This window comes from Acomys russatus, chromosome 26 (genome assembly GCF_903995435.1).
Source record: "Acomys russatus chromosome 26, mAcoRus1.1, whole genome shotgun sequence".
Taxonomy (NCBI): domain Eukaryota; kingdom Metazoa; phylum Chordata; class Mammalia; order Rodentia; family Muridae; genus Acomys; species Acomys russatus.
Window position 1 is genome coordinate 16926720 of NC_067162.1, and position 20789 is coordinate 16947508.

Sequence of the window (20789 nt, forward strand, 5' to 3'; positions counted from 1 at the left end):
TTTATGGGACGACTGAAATGCAAGAATGAATGAATGAATGAATGAAAGAAAGAAAGAAAGAAAGAAAGATACTGAGCAGTTCATGAAGACTGACTTTAGTATTCTGATTTTTGTGCTTTTGAAAAATTTTGTAGTCAACTAGTTTTTCATGCTTCAAATATGTCTTTAGATTGGTCAAGAAGCCGAATCTTTTGTACCCATTGTGTCTAAAAGATTTTTAAAAAGCCATAACCTGGATACCCAAAGCAATGTTTTACTGCCTTTTCCTTTATCTCTTATAAAGCAATGATCGGCACGCCTCATTAAGTATACACTCTGGCAAAGAAGCAGAATGCCTTTGTTTTCTAAACAAAACAACAAAAAACTGGCAGCTAGCATATAACTGGCTATGCCAACCTTGGGTATCCCAGCCCAAGGCACCCATTACATAGGCAAAACATCTGATATTTGTGTAACAGGTCCTTAACCCCTGGCAGTTCTGCTTATTACCAAAGGGGTGGTGGTGCATAGAGAGATGCAGAACTCAAGAACTTCCCTCCCTGTGAAGCATCATCTGTCTGTGGCTCAGTTCTCAGAGCTGGGCCAAACGGGTAATTATAGCTTCCCTCTGTGGTGTGCAGGGCAGGAGGCTGATTTAATAAAGGAAGCCTGCTGTCTGTGTCCAGCCTGGCTGTGACTCACGGAACCCCAGAGTCCCGGCAGCACTACCCGAAGAGGGTGGTGAGCCGCTGGGGGTGGGAGGTGAGGGTGGCCAGCTCAGCTAGCCAGAGCCCCAAGAATGAGGAAACTCCCTGCAAGCGGGTAGGAACCAGCAGCTGGAGCCAGAGGAAGTGAGGCTGGGATAGAGCAAGCAGCTGCTGCTTCTCCCCGGAAAGAAGGCTCCTGCCATGTGGACAGCTACAGTAAACTGGGTTAGTGATTTTCATATTCAAAATCGGGGCGGATGGGGCACAATCCGATTGCTTCTGATAGGAGTGGCCGCCTCCGTGTGATGCGCCAGTGGCTTCTGTTTCTCTTGAGGTCTTGGGTCGGACTGAGTCTGGATTGATCCAGGATGTTAATTTGGTTTCTCACTTTGGCAGGGAGGTGGCTAATGAGGTGTTCACAGCCTCGGAGACAGTGGGGGGCGGGTGGTTTTAGCTACTCGTAGGATGACAGCTGCCCTGGAAAGGATTTGGATGCCACCTCAGCTAGGTCACCACAGGTCATTTTATCCTTCCTTGGGTCTCCAGCCGCTCCTTCCTCTTCTGCTGACAATCAGCCAGACAGGCAACTTGACCTCCTCTTTCTCCTGCAGGCTCAGGCGGCAGGGAGATTCCAGAGCCGCCCCTCCCTCCCTCCCCATCCTTCCCGCTGAGTCACCACCCCCTCCGGGTCAGGTGATCCTCCCCTGGGCCCTTCCGAGAGCACCTTGACCTATATTCCGAACTCGGTGACGGTAGATTGTAATTGTCCCGAGACAAGGCCTGCCAGGCAGCGGGCATGGTGCCCTGGCAGCCCCGACTGCAGACAGGCGCCCGGGGCAGAGGGAGGGGCTCTCCCTCCCCGGAGCCAGCAGCGAGAGGCCTGGAAATGGAAAGTTAAGAGGCTGAAGGCTGTGTGCTTTATGCGGGCGGGCGGGCGGTCGGGTGGCCCATGGAGGGTGGTGGCAAGCTGAGTCAGCTGGGAAAGCCGACAGCCAGCCACTGGGAACTTCAGGCTTCCTCCCTACCCTCTCTCTCCGAGTTCTGCCAGCTCCGGGCCAGGCCTTGCTGTTAGGGGGTAGGTAAACTGGTGCCAGACAGATGCCTCTGTTGCGGCTGTTGACATTACCTCCCACCCAAAGGGGAGAAGTGAAAAATGATGGGATAAACCTTGATGACTCATCTGGTCAGTTAGCCCAGGAAAACTGCCCCTCCACCCCATACACACACCGAGCGAGTTCCTATGCCCACGTTACCCACAGAATGGCCTCCACTCATCTTGTCTATGGGTTCTTTGTGCAGGCCTGTGCAGTCTTTGTAGTCTTTGTGTCTTCTGAATGGATGGGCAATGGGGGTGCTGTGGGAAGAGGGACTAAGAGAGAAGCGTTCAGAGTCAAACTTGAAGCCTCATCTCTGGGCATAGTGCCTGAAAAAGGTGACTGCTAGCCCAAAGATCCCAGTCCCCTTTGAATGGGAAAGAGCTCTCAATTCAGAAGCATTTTTAAAAACCTCCCTTTACAACCAGCTGTACCGTGACCTCGCAGAGTTAAGTCCTTGTCCTCCTCCTCCTCCAGTCTGGTGGGGATTTCAGTAGAATGTTCCCACTGCATCACAGTGCCCACATTCCATCAGATCATTTGGGTATGGTTTATTCGTTATTATAATGGTGCCAGCACTTGGTGGCATGGGCCTGGAATCTCAGGTGATCGGAAGGCTGAGGCAGGGTGATCAAAACTTCAAAGCCAGCCTGGGGTAACTTAGTGAGCCCCTGTTTCAAATTAAAGGTAAAAGAAAATACAGTAAAACAAACAAACAAACAAAAATGAATATATAACAAAGAAGGGCTGGAGAGATTGGCTGCTATTCCAGAGGACCCAGGTTCGATTCCCAGCACCCATATAGTGGCTCACATCACAACCGTTTCCAAAGGGCCCTCTTCAGGCCCAGGGGCATCAGGTACATGCATGGGGCATAGACATACGAGTAGGCAAAAGCCTAAACACATAAGCCAACAACAGTAAATAAGTAAATAATTAAAAAAAGCAAAGAGCTAAGATCCAGGGATGCTGGCTTGCACCTGTAACCCCCAGTATTTGGGAATTAAGAGTCGGGGCCTTAGGAGTTCACAGTGATTCTTAGCTACATAGAGAATCTGAGGCCAGCCTGGGCTGCATGAAACTGTCTCATGAACGGGTGGAGGGGAGAGGTCAAGAGGAGATGGTGCCACCTCAGATTTGAGCATCATCTATCACTCTATTAAGCAGACAGCCCCCCAGGTTAGTCATGCATTGTTTTATTCCCTTATATAAGAAAAGATGCATGTCTGTCATAGTTTAGGTAAATATCTGTAGAGAAGGCACACTTTTTAAAATTTGCTTTTGTTTGTTTCTCCCTCTGAGGCTCAGAGGCAGGGTCTCTTGATACTAGGCAAACTGTCTACCACCGACCAACGCCCTCAGCCCAAGCACCGTTGTCACCTATTTTGATATAAGGTTTAATGTAGCACAGGCTGGGCTTGAACTCACACGAGGGGGACCTTGCACTTCTCCAGTGCTGGGCTCACAAGCCTGCAGCGCAATACCTGGTATATGTTCAAAATCAGCCCCAGGGTTTCGTGCATGCTAGGCCAGTACTCCTAGCAATGACGCTGTGTGCCTAGCCTCCAGTGTTTTTCGTTTAATATGTGAATGTTTTGCGCGCGCGCGCGCGCGCGTGCGTGTGTGTGTGTGTGTGTGTGTGTGTGTGTGTCTGTGTCTATGTGACATGTGCTCGGTGTCTGAGGAGGTCAGAAGAGGGTATCAGATCCCCTGGAACTGGAATTATAGATGGTTGTGAACCACCATGTACATCCTGGAATTTAAGCCCTGGTCCTCAACAGGAGCAGTAAGGACTCTGAGCCACTGAGCCACCTCTCCATTTGTAGGCTTGGCATGGATGTGAATTTAGGAAGTTACTGCCTCAGATGCAGTGGGGTGCTAGATGGTAGGTGCTAGTTATCTGGATTGAAAGGATGAAGGGAAGAAATTAGGCAACGTATCAGGACACTATACCCGGTGCTTGGGCCCTTCAGTTGTATGTGTTCTTTCTAAGGTCACAGACTTGTTTTGTTTGATTGTTTTTGTCTTGGGGTTTTGTTTTTGTTTTAGTTTAAAATATTGCTGGGCTGGTGACATGGCTCAGTGTTTTAAAGAGTTAGGATTCTATTCCTGTGATAAAACGAGAGCCGGGCGTGGTGGCGCACTCCTGTAATCCTAGCACTTGGGAGGCAGAGCCAGGTGGATCGCTTGAGTTCGAGGCCAGCCTGGTCTACAGAGTGAGTCCAGGACAGCCAAGTCCACACAGAGAAACCCTGTCTCAAAAACAAAACAAAACAAAACAAAAACCCAAATACCACAACCAAAAGTAGTTTGGGGACGGAAAGGTTTAGTTCATCTTTGTTCGTTTGTCTGGCTGGCTTTGTTTTGTTTTAAGACAGCCCTTGGCTGTCGTTCACAGAGATTCCCCCTGCCTCTGTGTCCTAAGTGCTGAGATCAAGGCTTGTGCCACCACTGCACAGCTGGTTGATTTCATTGTACACTTCCACAACACAGTCCATCACAGAAGGCGGTTGAGGCAGTTCTCCAAGGCAGGAAGGAACCCTGAGGCAGGAGCTGAAGCCCAGGCCCTGGAAGAGCATCGTTTACTGTTTTGCCCCTGGCTGCTTATTATTCAGCCTGCTTTCTTATGGCATCCAGGAGCCCCAGCCCAGAGATGGTACCACTGGGCCCTGTGAAATGGCCCCTCCCACTCCCAATCAGAAAAAGCCCCATAGACTTGTCCACAAGCCAGTCTGTCAGGGGGTCATTTTCTCAGCTGAGGTTTCTTCTTTCCAAATGACTGTCGCTTGTGTCAAGTTGACATAAAAACTAGCCAGTACAGTGTTTGCAGTGGCTTGCTGCCAAGGTCGATGACCTGAGTTAGAATCCTGGGACCCAGATGGTAGCAGGAGAGAAATGACTCCCAAAAGCAGCCTTCTGGCCTTCACCCCCACCAACACACACAAAATAAAATAAGTGTAATTTAAAAACTAAATGAAAAAAAATTTCAGGGAAATGCAGGGCCTTATACACGTTAGGTAAGTAAGCAACTACTATCACTGGACTCAACCCCAAGTTTGTTGGTTTGGTTTTGGACATAGGATCTTGTCCTTATAACCCTGGCTGCTGGTACTCCCTACGAAACGCAGCAGCCTCATCTTCCCAGGTTCTGGGATTATAGGCATGTGTCAGCATCCTTAGCTCTAAGCCCTGCCTGTTATCCAATTCTGTATGTTTTTTCCTAAAGCCAGTCCTCAGTCACATGCCACCACGACACCCCAGCGTTGTTTTAAGATTCACACACACACACAGCAATGCAAATGCTAGTGGCTTAGGGGACATGGCATTTTCTTATTGACTCCATCCTGCCTTCCCGATGACATTTGCAGAAAGGTCCATGTGCAGGCCAGGCAAGGACAACGGCATAAAAAACGAAAGCTTGGAGATGGTGGGGTTCAAGAGTATATGGCCTTATCAAGGTGACGCCAGTGATACTCTGGCACTGCGCTCTGACACTACCAGGTTCTCTGATGCTATAGGGCTCTGCAGTTCGCAGAAGGTCTAGATCTGGCTGACACTGGCTGCAGAATGACAGAGAGGCCATGGTTTCTAATCTGGAGCCGTCACTTATCCTGGCTGGTCTTCACTGGTGCAGTGTATAGTTTCTGCATTTGGTGTCACCGTTAATGTTTTTTTTTTTTTTTTTTTTTTGGTCCAGCCTCCCACATGCTGTGTAAATGCAGAACCACAGTAGCTGCCTCCCTAGCTTTTTGTTTAACTTATTTAACTCTTAGTTTGTCTGCATTTAGGATAAGTGGTAGGTAATTTTAGGCCTGATCCTTAAGTTTCATGAAGGAAGAGACCAAAACCACCCTGTTCACCAGAAGGTTCCTTTCTTAAATTATATATATATATATATATATCACTAAACTTAGTTTCTTCCAGATATTTAAGTTAACAGAACAAGAAATTCAAGCGAAACACACACACAAAATAAATTCACTCAGATAAACTGCTGGGAACAAGGGCTACATCTGATATCTCAGGTTCCTCCAGTGGGTGCCTTGATCCTGCCCCCTTGGGGTCCTCCATCTTCTTGTGGTAACCAAAATGGAGATTGGGGTCACAGAGAAGTACCCTGGGAGAGTTCTTTCATCTTCTTCACCTCCAAAGAAATTGTATTAATGCTCTGCATCACGGCCTCCACTTTTTGCCTGTGGCCGTGATGAGTAATATATTTGCACCTGACCACCACAAATAAAAGCCTCGTCACCTCCATAGCAGCTTCCCAGTTTTGAGTCTCCTGTCTCAGATGATGCTCATGACAATTGCCATTCTTTCCATTATTCTTGCATATTTTTGTTTTGTTTTTAGAAAGGGTCTCTCTATGTTGCCCTGCTGTCCTGGGAATTCCATATTTAGGCCAGGTTGGCCTCAAACTCACAGAGATCCTCCTGCCTCTCTGCCTCCTGAGTGCAAGGATTAAAGGCTTGCACCGCCCCTCCTGGTCCAAGAGAGTTTCATGTTATTGTTTTCATTGATTTATTTACTTTGTTTTTGTTTTTTTGTTTGTTTGTTTGTTTGTTTGTTTGTTTGTTTGAGATAGGGTTTCTCTGTTTAGCCTTGGCTGTCCTGGAATTCTGTAGACTAGGCTGGCCTCAAACTCAGAGATCCACCTGCCTCTGCCTCCTGAGTACTAGGATTAAAGGTGTACATCACCACGCCTGGTCCAAGAGTTTCATTTTAAAACAGTTTTATTTTATTTTTTTTTTATTTTGGTTTTTTGAGACAGGGTTTGTCTGTGCAGTCCTGGCTGTGCTCGAACTTGCTCTGTAGACCAGGCTGGCTTCAAACTCTCAGAGAGCCACCTGCCTCCACCTCCCTAGTGCTGGAATTAAATGCAAGTGCCACCACACCTGGCTTTAGAACAGTTTCTCACTGCTTAAGCCCACCTTCTTTTATACCTTTGGCCGTCTTACCAAAGCTTCCTGAGAGCTGGGATAACACGTGTGCGTCGCCACATATGACACTGAAACAGTTCCATTGAAAACTGGGCAATGGAGCAGAGGCAGGCGGATCACTCACTATGAGTTCAGCCTGGTCTACTAAGCAAGTCCAGGACAGCCAAGGCTACACAGAGAAACCCTGTCTCGAAAAACAAAAAAGAAAGAAAGAAAGAAAGAAGAAAATTGGGCAGTAGTAGATGTCTGTAATCCTAGCATTTGGAAACTGGGGCAAGAGAATCACAGATCCAATGCCAGCATGGGCTATGCAGTGAGACTGTCTCCAAACACCCTGAGGGATAAGGGTGTCACTTGGCAGTGTTCTTGTCCCTCATGAGCAAGGAAGCATGGAAAGAAAGAAAAGAAAAGCAGACAGGACAGAGAGAGCGATGGGTGAGCATGTCAGTGATGTGTCCCTCCTTGGCAGCAGGGTAACCCAAGGCTCAGGGAAGGAGGATGAATACCTGCTTGTGAGCTTGCTCTGTGCACAGCACTTGGCTCAGCCTTTACTTAATTCTTTACTTAATTCGCTCTCAAAGCATCTTGTAGCTAGTGTTAACCTCATATTTTCAGTCAGACAACTAAGGCTAGGGGACCTCCTACGTTATCCAGCAGATGAGGAGGTAGGTGTAGAGTTCTGATCTGTTTGATCCTAATGATTGTATTTGTGCACTTCTGACCACACACAGTCATCAAGTGGTACTTTGCACCGGGTCATCAGGTGTGGTGGCTCATGGCTATAATCGCAGCACTAACATAGGATGATCATTGTGAGTTTGAGTGCAGCCTGGCCTATGTGGTGAGAACTTGTCTTAAAAAAAAAAAAAAAAATAGTAAAAAACTGGACTTGGTGGCACATACCTGTAATCCCAGCACTCAGGGAGGCAGAGCCAGGCGGATCTCTGTGAGTTTGAGGCCAGCCTGGTCTACAAAATTAGTCCAGGCTAGCCAGGCTACATAGAGAAACCCTCTCTGAAAAAAAATAATAATTAAAAAAAAACCAAATAAGTATGGGGAGATGGCTCAGTTGGCAAAGTTCTTGACCTCTGCCTGGAACACTAGCATAAGGCAAAAGCTTGGTGCAGTATCACAGGCCTGAAATCGGTAAGCAGAGGGTTGGCAGAGCTGGCTGGCCAGCCAGTCTGGCTGAATTAGCAAGTTCCAGATTCAGTGAGAGGCCATGTTTCAAAAATTAAGGTGGAGGGCAATTGGAGAAATTGGCTTTTTGAGACAGGGTTTCTCTGTGTAGCCTTGGCTGTCCTGGATTCCCTTTGTAGACCAGGCTGGCCTCGAACTCACAGCGATCCGCCTGCCTCTGCCTTCCAAGTACTGGGATTAAAGGCATGCGCCACCACGCCTGGCTCAAAAATTAATTTTTTAAAAAGTGGTTTTTCCTTCCTGATTGTTAGGTCCTGCTGCAGGGCGTGGCTGGCATGGCCTTCCCTCTATCTAGGGGCGGGGCTTCACCTCCCTACCAGCTCTCCGTTCCCTCCCCCAACCCCCAACCCATGCTCCCCTCTTCTCCTCCCCCCACCCCCCAGCCCCTCTCCCCTAGCCCCCACCTCCACCCCCGTCCCGCGCCGCTTCCAATAAACCTGCATTTGTGTATTATAGTTTCGGCACCAATTAGCTCATTCCGTTTATTTCCCCAATCACTGATGGTAAAATTAGAACAGGCCTGTTTCATGAAGGCAGCTAAGAAAGATGGCGTGTCTGCCACTGGCTCTCAGACCACAGCAGGGACACCTCGGAACCGAGCCACCTCCTTCTATAGTCTGGAGAGGAAAGGCTCTCTGGGAGTTTTTTATTTATTGATTTGCTTTGCTTTGTTTATGAGACTGTCTTGCTGACCCGGAATCTGTGGTCCTCTTGCCTCTGTCTCCTGAGGACTGAGATTGACAGGAGCGAGAGCCTGCTGCAGGTGAAATCTCTAGGAAGTGTTCTGGGCAGGTGAATGAATTCCCTCCTCTACATCCCCTAAGTTCAGAACTTCATTAATTTTGGAATATCATCCAATTTAGTTTCTTTCTCTCTCTCTCTCTGTACTGGGAAAGGAATTCAGAGCCTTGTCAGGCATTTCAGGCAAGCCCCCTATTACTGAGCTACATGGCCCCAGTCCTGAGATCTTTTTCACACAGACACAGACACACACACACCCTACCAGTGGAGATCAGGGAGCAACTTTTGGAGGTTGGTTTTTGTCTTCCAGCTGTCTTTTCCTTTCTGCAGCATTACACTCTCCAGCCTCGCTGCCTCATAAACATCTAGGCAACACTCTTGTCTCCTCCTATCTGGATGTTAAGGGCTGGGATTACCAAAGTGTGCGGCTGAGTCCGGTTTGTTTGCTTTCCCCCGCCGCGTCGTCCCCCCCCCCCCACACACACAATGTGCTCCAGGGATTGAACTCAAGTCTGTAAGGCTTGAATGGCTAGCGGGTATCTGCTCAGTCAAATTGCTGGTCCAGCCCTTGGGTTTTCAGAGAGGTTCTGGTGATGTAACCACAGCACGGTCTTTAAATTCTTAAGTCTCTTGTCTCACCCTCTTGAACGCAGGGGTTATAGGAGCATGCACCACCACGCCTGGCTTATTTAATGTGCTTTTCTCTTTAAAGAATTAATTTTTCAAGCCATGTGTGGTGGCATAGCACTTTAATGCTAGGCGAATCTCTGTTGAGTTTGAGGCTAACCTGGGCTACAGAAAGAGTTCCAGGGCAGCCGCAGTTAGGTAGAGAAACCCTGTCTCGAAACACCAAAACTAAATAAATAAAATAAGAATTAATTTTTCTTTAGTTTGAATAGGAATTATATTTGCTTGCTTTAAAGCTCAAAAGGATGGTAGGAAAGCACCCCCTCAGGCCTACCTATCTCAGTTACCTAGTGCTACTTTCTAAAGCAGCCAATCAGTTGTTGTTGTTATTGTTTATGTATGAGTTTATTTAATAAAACAACAGTTTCCTTTAACCCCAATAGCCTCAAAAAATTAATTGACACAGAGACTATGATTTATTTTACAAGCTTAAAGCCTTGGCTCTGGGCAGATAGTGCTCTCAGCTATTTAGCTATCTCTCAGCTACACAACACAAGTTATTTGCAAATACCTTGTCCTTGCTGGGCTCAATCTGCTCTGTTCTGTCAGGCTCCATCCGGCTCCATCCGGCTATCTTCTCCTTCCCTCCTTCCCTCTCACCTTATGGTTCCTTTACCCCAGCCTAAGAATCCCAAACTCCTCTTCCCTTTCTTCCGCCAAATCCCAAGCTTCAGCATTTTTTACTAACCAATCACTTTAAATTAGGTGAAGCAAGGTTTACGCAAGAAAAACAGGTGTATGTGAGAATGTGCTTGTCTGGGCACCAACCAGTTTTTGGGGGCCAGTAATTAGCATTAGAATACACAGCATCAGACCAACCCCCAACAGTTTTACATTAAAAAAAAAAATTCCATTAAAAAGTCATTCATTGGAGTTGGAGAGATGGCTCTGTGGATAAGAGCGCCACCTGCTCTTCCAGAGGTCTTGAGTTCGATTCCCAGCAACCACATGGTGGCTCACAACCATCTGTAATGAGATCTGATGCCCTCTTCTGGCATGCGGAGTACATGCAGGCAGAGCACTGTATACATAATAATACATTTTTAAAAATCTTAAAAAAAAAAAAAAGTCATTCATCTTCCTTATCCCTCCACCCCTTCCTATGCCTTTCTCTTTAATTCATGGCCTCTTTTTCCTTAGTTATTTATTATTGTTCTTTAGTTATTATTATGGTCTTCATTCCACAGCACTAGAGTTACAAACTGTGTGTGTGTGTGTGTGTGTGTGTGTGTGTGTGAGTGAAGAAACTGTGGAAGCTAGAGAGACGGCTCAGTGGTTAAGAACACCTGCTGCTTTTCCAGAGGACCTGGGTTCAGCATCCATTACTAGCATCCACGAGGCAGCTCATTATAGTTTGTGTCTCCAATTCTAGGAAGATCTGACCCTTCTTCTGTCCTCCATGGGCTCCTGCACACGTGAACACATACAGACACTCAGGCACACACGCACATGCTAAAAATTAAAATAAATAAAAGGAAATACAACTGGGTGTAGTTGTGTACACCTTTAATCCCAGCATGCAGAGGCAGGTGAATCTCTAGGAGTTTAAGGTCAGCCTTGTTTACTCAGTATGTAGCCTTGATTGTTCTAGAACTATCTGAGTCCCTGTCTAAAAAAGGGAAAAAGGGGGGCAGGGGAAGAAGTTACATATTTAACTTTGGTGTGTGTGGTGTTTGAGAGTCTCTCTCTCTCTCTCTCTCTCTGTGTGTGTGTGTGTGTATGTGTGTGTGTGTTGGGTACACGCTCTTGTGGAGGACAAAGGAAGACATCTGGTGTCTTGCTTTAGCACTCTATTCCCTTGGGTAGTGTCTCTCACTGAGCTTGAGGCTCTGTTTTTGGCTATGCTGCTGACTGCTCAGCCAACTCCCAGGATGCAACAGTCTTCCTCGCAGCACTGGGGGTTCCAACCATGTATGCCCATACCCCTGCTGGGGATTCCAACCCAGGGCTCCTTCCCTCTGTGCCCTTTCCATGAAGCAATGTATTCTTAACTTGTGCCCTTCACCCATCTCTGTTCTTCTACAGCTTGGTTTTCTTATTTGAAACCCATTCTGGCTCATTTCCTGTTTCTTACTTCATCTAATGATTTTGTTGTATTCTGTCTGAGTAGTCCACAGTTAGGTTAAACGGTTCCCTAAGGCAGTCCTTAGCATGTTTCCCAGCCTTAGCTGATACTTACACTGTTCTGAACCCTTGTGTGATTGTGATGCTGTAAGGTAGTTCCCAACTTTTGCTTTGGTTTATTTGTTTACTTATTGGAGACAGAGTCTCTCTCTGTATTCCCGGCTGTCCTGGAACTCCATATGTAGACCTGTCTGGCCTTGAACTCAAGAGATGTGTCTGCCTTTGCTTTCTGAGTGCTGACATTAAAGGTGTGTGCCACCATGCAGGCTTCTTTGTTATTTCTATCTATCTATGTACCTACCTACTTACCTATCTACCTATGTACTTATCTATCTAAAGATCTCATAGTCCAAATTGACCCAGAACTTTCTCTGTATCTCAAGCTGACCTCAAACTTTCAGTCCTCCTGCATCAGTTCTCAGGTGCTGGGATTCCAGCCATGGTCCACTGCAACAGGCTTAGTTTGCAACTTTTAAGAGACTAGGTTTGAGGTTCTGCTAAAAGTCTTTGTTTAAAAGTGCTGAGGGTCTCCCTCAATGTCTAGCAGAAGGCATTCGCCTGCCATCTGTGAAAGAGGGGCCTGCCTAGCCTTCTTTAGGCCTGAGTTTGAACACTAACAACAATAACAAAAACAACAATGCAGAACATTTCGTAGGTGCAAGGATTGCAAAGATAGGTCATATCTTGTATTCTAACTTATATTGATGTGTTGGGCTCTGGGTTTTAAGTTTCAGGCAGCACTGTCTGTCTCTGGTCTCAGCAGTGATCAGCGCTGTTCTGAATATGGTGTTTTGTTTGTGTTGAAGTGGTTTTACTGTTCTTTACAGTCCACGCGTGTCACACATTTATCTATACTGGGCTGGGGATTCTCCAGTTGCTTGGATCTATCTAACCTTCGTGCTACGCCGGGTTAGGACACTAGAACCAGTGGTTCCGGCTTTATGAGCTTTGTGCTTGGGAAATAAAGCGGAGTTCTCCAAGTGTGACTTTGAGGAGCTCAAGCGTAGTAAAAAAGGCCAAAACACCAACAAAATACTGTGGTAAATAGCCATTTCCCAAGAGATGGCCGGAGGCAGTGTTGTTAAATAGTTAGGAACATCCTCTGCCACTTCTGTAAACTGGCTCTTAGTTTTAAGACAGGATCTCATTCTAAAACCGACTCCATTCCATGTTTGCTCAGCGGAAAGAAAGGATGAGTCTAGGTAAAGATGCCTTTAATGAGAAAACAAGCTACAGTGCATGTATGGGGTAGCTCTGAGCTACAGCGCATGTGTGGGGTAGCTCTGAGCTACAGCGCATGTGTGGGGTAGCTCTATGTACCACCTTTCACCCTCACCCTGCCTCCAGTGCTGGAGAAATAGCATAGGATTTGGGGAAAGAAGGAAGGGAGGGAGGGAGGGAGGAAGGAAGGAAGGAAGGAAAGGTGGAAGGGAGGAAGGATGGGAAGGAGGGAAAGCATCACACTCAGAATCTGAGACTATCTCACATCTCTTCTATACTGGTAAAAAGAAGGAAGAAGGGTTTATAAAGCGAGTCTAGGACAGCCAAGGCTACACAGAGAAACCCTGTCTCAGGAAAAAAAGAAAAGAAAAAGGGAAAAGAGCAGTATTCAGGACTCTGATCCCTGCCAGATTGGTTCTAAACTCTGCTTCTGCGTCATCTATTTAGCCAGTAGGTTATTTTAGAGGAGCTAGCAGCAGTTGTGGTGGAGGAGAAAAGGCTAGACTAAGAAGTCCTCAGCAGGTGCTTAGTGCTGGTTCTACAACCTAACTGCACCTGTAAGGTTTTGTTGTTTGTTTGTTTGTTTTTTGAGATAGGGTTCCTCTGTGTGGGCTTGGCTGTCATGGAACTCACTCTGTAGACCAGGTTGACCTCAAACTCTTGGATCTGCCTACCTCTGCCTCTGATGCTGGGATTAAAGGCATGTGCTAAAACGTCTTACCTGTAAATTTATGTAAATGTCTTTTTAAAATTTACCTTTACATGCATTTGTGTTTTGCCTGCATATATGTCCGTGCGAGGGTGTCAGATCCCCTGGTACTGGAGCTGGAGACAGTTATGAGCTGCTGTGTGGGTGATGAGAACAGAACCTAGGTCCTCTGGAAGAGCAGCCAGTGCTTTTAACCATTGAACCACCACTCCAGCCCAAAGCTGTGTCAATTTATTGCAAAAAGTGTGCGCACAGCTGGACCTAGTGATCCAGGTCTGTGATGCCAGCTATTTGGAAGGCGGAAGCGGGAGTTGGAAGGCTGACTGAGACAGAGCATGGTCCAGGACAGCCTGTACGATTTACGGAGGTCCCGTCTCATAACTGGAGAAGTAGGAAGAGGTCTGTAGGGGCCGGTGAAATGGCTCAGCAGGTCAAGATGCTTGACACCAAGCTTGACAACCTGAGTTCCATCTCAGGAACCCGTGTGGAGGGAAGAGACGAACCAACTCCCGCAAGTCATCCTGTGACCACCACTTATACCATAGTAAGAGGGCGTCTACACCCCCCCCCCCACACACACCCCAAAATAAAGAAATAAGATACAACAAACACATACTCCCCACCACCATTTAGAAACCCCTAGTGAAACTCTTGAAGTTATAGTCTCCTTGTTACCTGGGCTAGGGTAGGACAAGTTCATTTGTTTAACAAACATTTATTGAGTACGTGCTGTGAGTCTGGGTACTGTCACAGCTTTGAGAATATGGCAATGAACAAATAGAAACTTTGATCACCTGGAACTTGTGTTCCAGGAGGGAGAGAGAACTTAAACAGCAACAGTATAAGGGCAGCTCTCAAGTCCAGCCTGTTCTCACCGCAACGCACAGCGGAGCGGGAAAGAGGTTTCAGTGGAGATTGAACTCAGCCACTTGCACAGGCTTGGTTGCAGCCCTGGGCTAAGCCCCACAACTCTGCTGTGCTATTTGGTGATGCGCCTCCAAAGAGTAAGGAGGAATTGGGCCTGTTGGGAATCCCGATGTTATCTGTTAGTGGGGACAGATATGCAAAGAGCAGTTCCGAGTCCTGAAGTCCAACTAGCAATATGGTAACAGCCTCAGGAAAGCAAGGGTAGGAAGCCTGGAAGTTGCCCCCCCCCCCCCTTTCCTTTCTTTCCTTCCTTTTTCTTGCTTTTTGTTATTATTGTTTGATTTGTCTTTTTAAGAGCTGGCTAAAAAAAGAGCTGGCTCTTAAAGAGAGTCAAAAATCACTGTCTGTTTTTCCAGAAGGGCCTGGGTTCAATTCCCAGCACCCACATGATGCCTAGCCTTCTGAAATCCTGGTTCCAATGGTCTACCAGTTTCTTCTGGGCCTCCCCAGCTGTATGCACATGGTAACATACATACATGCAGGCAAAACCCAGATACATATAATAAAAATAAATATCCATGCTGGACTGGAACTCACTCTGTAGCCCAGGCTGGCCGGGGAATTGCTTATTTAGCTTGTTTTTCTGTTTTTTGTTTGTTTGCTTCTTTGTTTTTCAGGAGAGGTAGGGTTCAAGTCAGGGTCTTACTGTATAACTCTGGCTGTCCTGAACTCACTATATAGACATGAAAGGTTCATAGAGATCTGTCTGCCTCTGCCTCCCAAGTGTTGGGATTAAAGTTGTGTGCCACCATGCCTGGCTTGGCTTTAAACTTGCAGTAACCTTCTCTTTGAGTTTTCCATGTGTTGGAGTTACAGGCAAGTAACTTTTCTTCTCAACTGCCCAGGGAAACAGCAGTGTGTATGACAGCATTCTCTCCACTTGGAGATTGGATGGCCCCCTCCATAGCCTTGATTTATCTTTGTTCCTAAAAAATTCACTTCTTCCAAAAGCTTCTGTGGCCATAATAATGACAAACATGCACGTACAAAGGGACACAAGCAAAGTGTAATGCGACAGAGACAGGTGGCCTGTGACACTTGGAGAGTGCATACTTCTGCTTAGCTCCGAGCACACTGATGAGTGCCTTGTAAGAGCTCAGTGTTGCTAAAGTTCTAAAAAACTGGAAGTCTAAACTTTCAGGTTTAAACATTCTGATTTTTAAATATTGGCCATTTGGGCATGAAGGTGAGTTTATGATCTTTGACATAGACAAATAATATTTGTATAACAAGCACTCGGGAGGCAGAGGCAGGCAGATTGCTGTGGGTTCGAGGCCAGCCTGGTCTACAAATTAAGTCCAGGACAGCCAAGGCTACAAAGAGAAACCCTGTCTTGAAAAAGGGGATATATATATATATATGTGTGTGTGTGTGTGTGTGTGTGTGTGTGTGTGTGTGTGTGTGTGTGTGTGTGTTCGTATAATAAGGGCCATAATTTTTTTTAAAATGTAGGCATGGTGGCACATGCCTCTCTCTAGTTGCAGCTTCTGGAAGGCTGAGAAGTTTGATCAAGCTGATAGTTGGAAAGAGGGAATGCACCAGGGAGGTGACCCGCTGCCAAGCTTCTATCTCCCCTGCTCGGTCCCCAGGTTATTTTGGAGAAAGAAGCAACATCTGAGTCATCCTGGTGCAGTGGGAAAGTCGAGCCCCTGTGGGTAACCCCCTGCACCCAGAGTCTAGCTTCCCCTTCTGCAGAGTGGGCTGGACTCAAGGGTTTTCAGCATGTGCCCATCTTAGCCCAGCAAGTCTTCAGAGATGCCCTCCAAAGCTGGGGGGTGGTGGGACCTCAAAGCTTTCAGAAGGACAGCTCAGCCTTTGTTCTGTTTTCTCTTGGGGGTTTTTTGCTTTTTCTGTTTTATATCTTGGACTTCTGCCAAGAGCTTAAAAATAAAAATCTGAAGAGTTTCCCTAAAGTTTGAAAATCTGGACGAGATGCTCAGCTGTACTGTGAGCTCATATTAGCTTTTCCTACAGTTTGTCTAATGCTGCTCGTCTGCTTCCAGTCGTCGCTAGACCTGTCCCCAGGCACCAATGAACAAGTCGCTATCAAATATTATAGGGAGGGCTGACGTTCAGCTCAGTGATAGAGCAGGGCAAAGCCAGTGTGCACACCTGCACATAGACCCATACATATGCATGCACTGCACACATCATATACACACCCGTGCACAAATATAAACACACGCTCATGCACACACGCACGTACACACACAAAGAAAGTCTTATAGGAAGATTCGGACACATTAGTTCACCAGAGTTTTTTAAGATCTCTTTTTAAAAACCCTTTTAAATTAATTAATTTGAGAGGGTCTCACTATGTAGCCCTGGCTGTCCTAGAACTTCCTATGTAGACCAGACTGGCCTCAAATTCACAGAGATCCACCTATCTCTGCCTCCCCAGTGCTGGGACTAAAAGCATGCACCACTATGCCCACCTCCCGCCCCCCCCAAAGAGATATGCTCTTATTTCTAGTGTTATATTCCTTATAAGTAATGTAGTCATATTTGCTACTGAAAAGCTATCCTGGCCATACATGGTAATGTATCTGTAGTCTCTGTTGATTGAGAGGCTGACATAGGACTTAAATCCAGGAGTGTGGGGCCAGCTTGTGAAACTGCAAAACCCTGTCAAAAGAAACAAACAAAACCAACCATCAACAAAAGAAACAAACCAATTAGCACCAGAGCCTTGTTGAGCCATGTGACTTTGATAAAATAAGTCAACATTTTCCAGGGATCTCGACCTCCAAATCTGAGTGTGACTAATTCACTTTAAAGTATCGTCTTTCGAGTTGGCTGTAGTGGCCCCAGCCTGCAGAATCTCTGCACTCAGGAGACCTTCAACAGGAGCATCAGAATTTCAAGGCTCATCTAGTTAACACTTAAAAAAAAAAAAAGCTATAATTTGTTAATAGCAATATATAGTGACTGTATAAGATTCGAAACATTAACTGTGCAAAAAAGACATATTTTTGTCTTTGCTGTGATAATAGGGAAACTGAGGCCAGGTGAGATCAAGTTTGCCTGGACCACCAAGACTGTGATGGCTGCCCGTCCAACACGGCTTCCCCAGGCTCCCACTAAGGTTGATGGTACCTTTGAGAAGTCAGGTGGCAGAAGGACTCTGGCTTGAAGCAATCTTCAGACCCTCTAGCAAACTGCTTTCAACGTTAGCTTCCTGGAGTTCCTTAGCTGCTGAAAGGCTCTGGGTGGAAGTTGCTAACACACAGCTGGTACTGCTCACCGCCCTATCTTGACTGATGAGAGGACCCGTGAATTTCAGTTGCCTTTCCAGTGACCTGGATTTCTTCAGTGGAGATGAACTTTGAATCTAGGGTGGAATCTATTGATTTTCTAATGTTCCTGCTGAGTTTCCCCTGATTGGAAAAAAAAATCTTTTTCCACACATAGTTTAAGGGGTTCAGGGTCCCTAGTGATGTTTATATGTGGAGAAGATGTGACACAATCATTGATTGCAGACTCTTTTTTTTTTTTTTTTAAATTCACTTAGCACTTTGCTGGGCACAAGGGTTCCTGCCTAATCCCCTAGCATGTAGCAGTTCCCAGGTAGGATGGGGCAATAAAATTAGCTTTCTAAATTATAACCTTCTATCCTATCTAGTATCTTTTTTTAAAAAAATAATTTATTTATTTTTATTGTATGTAGCATTGGTGTTTTGCCTGCATGTATGTCTGGCTGAGGGTGTCAGATCTTGGAGTTACAGACAGTTGTGAGCTGCCATGTGGGTACTGGGAATTGAACTCAGGTCCTTTGGAAGAGCAGTCAGTGCTTTTAACCTCTGAGCCATCTCTCCAGCTCCCCCTATCTTAACTAATCTGCTAAAGACAGAACCAAGGGTCTCACTATATAGCTCTGGCTGTTCTGTAGCTTGCTATGAAGACCGGGCTGAGTTCCTGCCCCTGTCTCCTGAGTGCTAGGTTTAAGGTATGTGCCTCTATTCTTGCCTGAGACGCCCCACCCCCACCCCCTAGTCTGTAAATGGAAGGAATTCCCTGTCTTCTGCTGGTTGCAGTTGGCTCTTCACTCTATTCTAGCGTCTTCCGTTGTGAGTGGATGGTGTTATGGGCTCAGTGAGGCTCCTGTCTACCAAACCCCAGTTCTAGCCCGGTTTTCTTTCCCATCTAACGGTAACCACTGCTGGTTTTTGGTTTTTTTTTTTTTCTTTTACCTTCCCCTCCAAGACAGAAGAGTACTAATTTTCACTTGCACATTCTAGTACTTTCAGCAAATGCTTATTATGAGCACGTTTATGAGGGACCACGAGGCAGGCAGCATAGGTGTCATTCTCACTTCGCAGGCGAGAAAACGTGCTGATCAGTGACAGCTCGCACTGCAGCTCAGAAAATTCTCTTTTCATCCCGTATCCTTTGCATATTATTGCAATCCTCTGTGTTAGCATTCTGCTTCAGTCTGCCTACCTGCGATGCCATTGCCTACCTGCCGTGGGGGCGTGGCCCTGCCCAGTATATAAAAGGACAGACCTACCTCGCCCCTCCCTCTCTTACCCCTGCCCACTCCCCTCTCTTCCTCTGTCTCTGTCTGTCTGTCTCTGGGGTACCCCTCCCCCCTTTCCTTCTCCCCCATGCTCATTTAATAAACTCCTCATCTACTATCTGTTGCCTGGTATCTTCTTATCATTTTCTTATCTTAAACATAAAACCCTGGCCTTTTGGTAATTGTTAGTTTGTTGTTATTTTGAGGCACGCTCCCACTGATGAAACACATAGGCTTGGCTGGCCTCTGAACTCACACTTTGGCTAAGGCTGGCCTGAGAGCCGTGGTCTGTCTATCTTCCAAGCTCTGAGCTGAGAGTTCCCACAGCAGGCTTGTCATTCGACCTTTCCAGTGGAGAGAGAATTGGCTTGTAGTTCCTCTCCCTTGAAAGCCATTTCCTTCCTCTTTCCCCACCCCATCTCTTTCCCTCCCCCCCCCCCCCACTTTCTCTTTCCGTCCTTTAGAAACAGGATCTCATTATGTAGCCCAGGCTGGCCTGGAGATTACAGTCCTCCTGGGTTTTTTTTGACTGTTGGAATTAGAGACGTGCTTCGTCTTGTCGAACACGTGGGGCACAGGTTCTGCCACTCAGCTACGTACGCCCCTACAGCAGCCCTAAAGTAGTGCTTTTCTCTCTTGTTTGCACAAGTCACTTCGTGAAGAGGTTTAATATCCTGATGCCAAGACCTGTTGCCCCTAGGTGTGGGTAGGGCGTGAGTAAAGCCAACTTTCAAGTTTCTCTGGAGATATTATTGTGCGGCGTCTCCATCTGTTCTCTGTTGCTGTGACAGAACACCTGACACTGGGTAATTCACACATTTCTGTAGCTCATGGTTCTTGAGGCCAAATGCACAGCATTCGTGTCTGCTTTGTCGTCTAGTAAAGGTTGGTCCACACCTGCCTTATAAAGCCATCAACATTGGCCTGGGGTGCTTTACCCCCAAGACCTCATATAATCCTAGTTTTAAAGGCCCTACCTCCCAATGCCATCAGCGTATGGAATTGAAGATTTAGTTTCTCTCCTGTGAACCTTTGAGAGACATATTCAAACCATAGCACACGGCAAATCTTTTTAATTTTTTATCGTTTTGATTGTCTTTCAGACAGGGTCTTAACTATACACCTAGGCTGGCTTTGAGCTTATATGTGGCTGAGTCTCATCTCAAATTTACGATCCTCCTGATTCATACATGCTGAGACTATAGGTTGGAGACAGTATGTTTGACTTATAAAATAAGGTTTGAGAACTTTGTAAGAAATGTATTTGCTGGGTGCAGTGGTGTACACCTATAATCCCAGCCTGGTCTATACTGTGAGTTCCAGGATAGCCAGGGCTACACAGAGAAACCCTGTCTTGGAAAAAGGTAAAAAAAAAAAAAAAAAAAAAAAAATTAGTTTTATGTGTATGAGTGTTTCACTTGCATGCATGTCTGTGCCCTACATTTGTGTCTGGTACCAGCAGAGGTCAAAAGAAGGCATTGGATCCTGTGGAACTGTAATTACAAATGGTTATGAGACACCATGTGGATGCTCGCAAACAAACTTGGGTCCTCTGCAAGAACAACCAAGTGTTTTTAACCACTGAGCCATCTCTTTAGCCCCCAGAGTTGAGAACGTTATTTATTTATGTTTTTCTTCTTTTGGTTTTTTGAGACAGAGTTTCTCTGTGTAGCCTTGGCTGTCCTGGAACTTGCTCTGTAGATCAGGTTGGGCTCAGTCTCACAGAGATCCTCCTGCCTCTGCCTCCCAAGTGCTGGAATTAAAGGCCTGTGCCACCGCTGCCTCTGCCCGCCGCCACCTGTGCCACCACTATCACCCTTCGAGAACTTTTGATAGAAGTGTCCAGTGTCGAAAGCTGGTTAAACAGCAGATATTTTGTTTTTCCCCCATTTTAAGCATCAAGCATGGTAAGCCTGTGCTGTACCACACAGGATCTCACCAGCC

General features: G+C 46.4%; 1 protein-coding gene across 1 annotated transcript in view; it reads left to right on the forward strand.

The window, feature by feature from the left end:
* Positions 1 to 665: 665 nt before the first annotated feature.
* The window catches only part of Chd9 (chromodomain helicase DNA binding protein 9), a 169260-nt gene continuing 149136 nt past the window's right edge, over positions 666 to 20789 (forward strand). Inside the window, exon 1 of the mRNA XM_051168827.1 lies at positions 666 to 911. The gene's annotated coding sequence lies outside the window, so the exon portion shown is untranslated. The remainder of the gene's footprint in view (positions 912 to 20789) is intronic.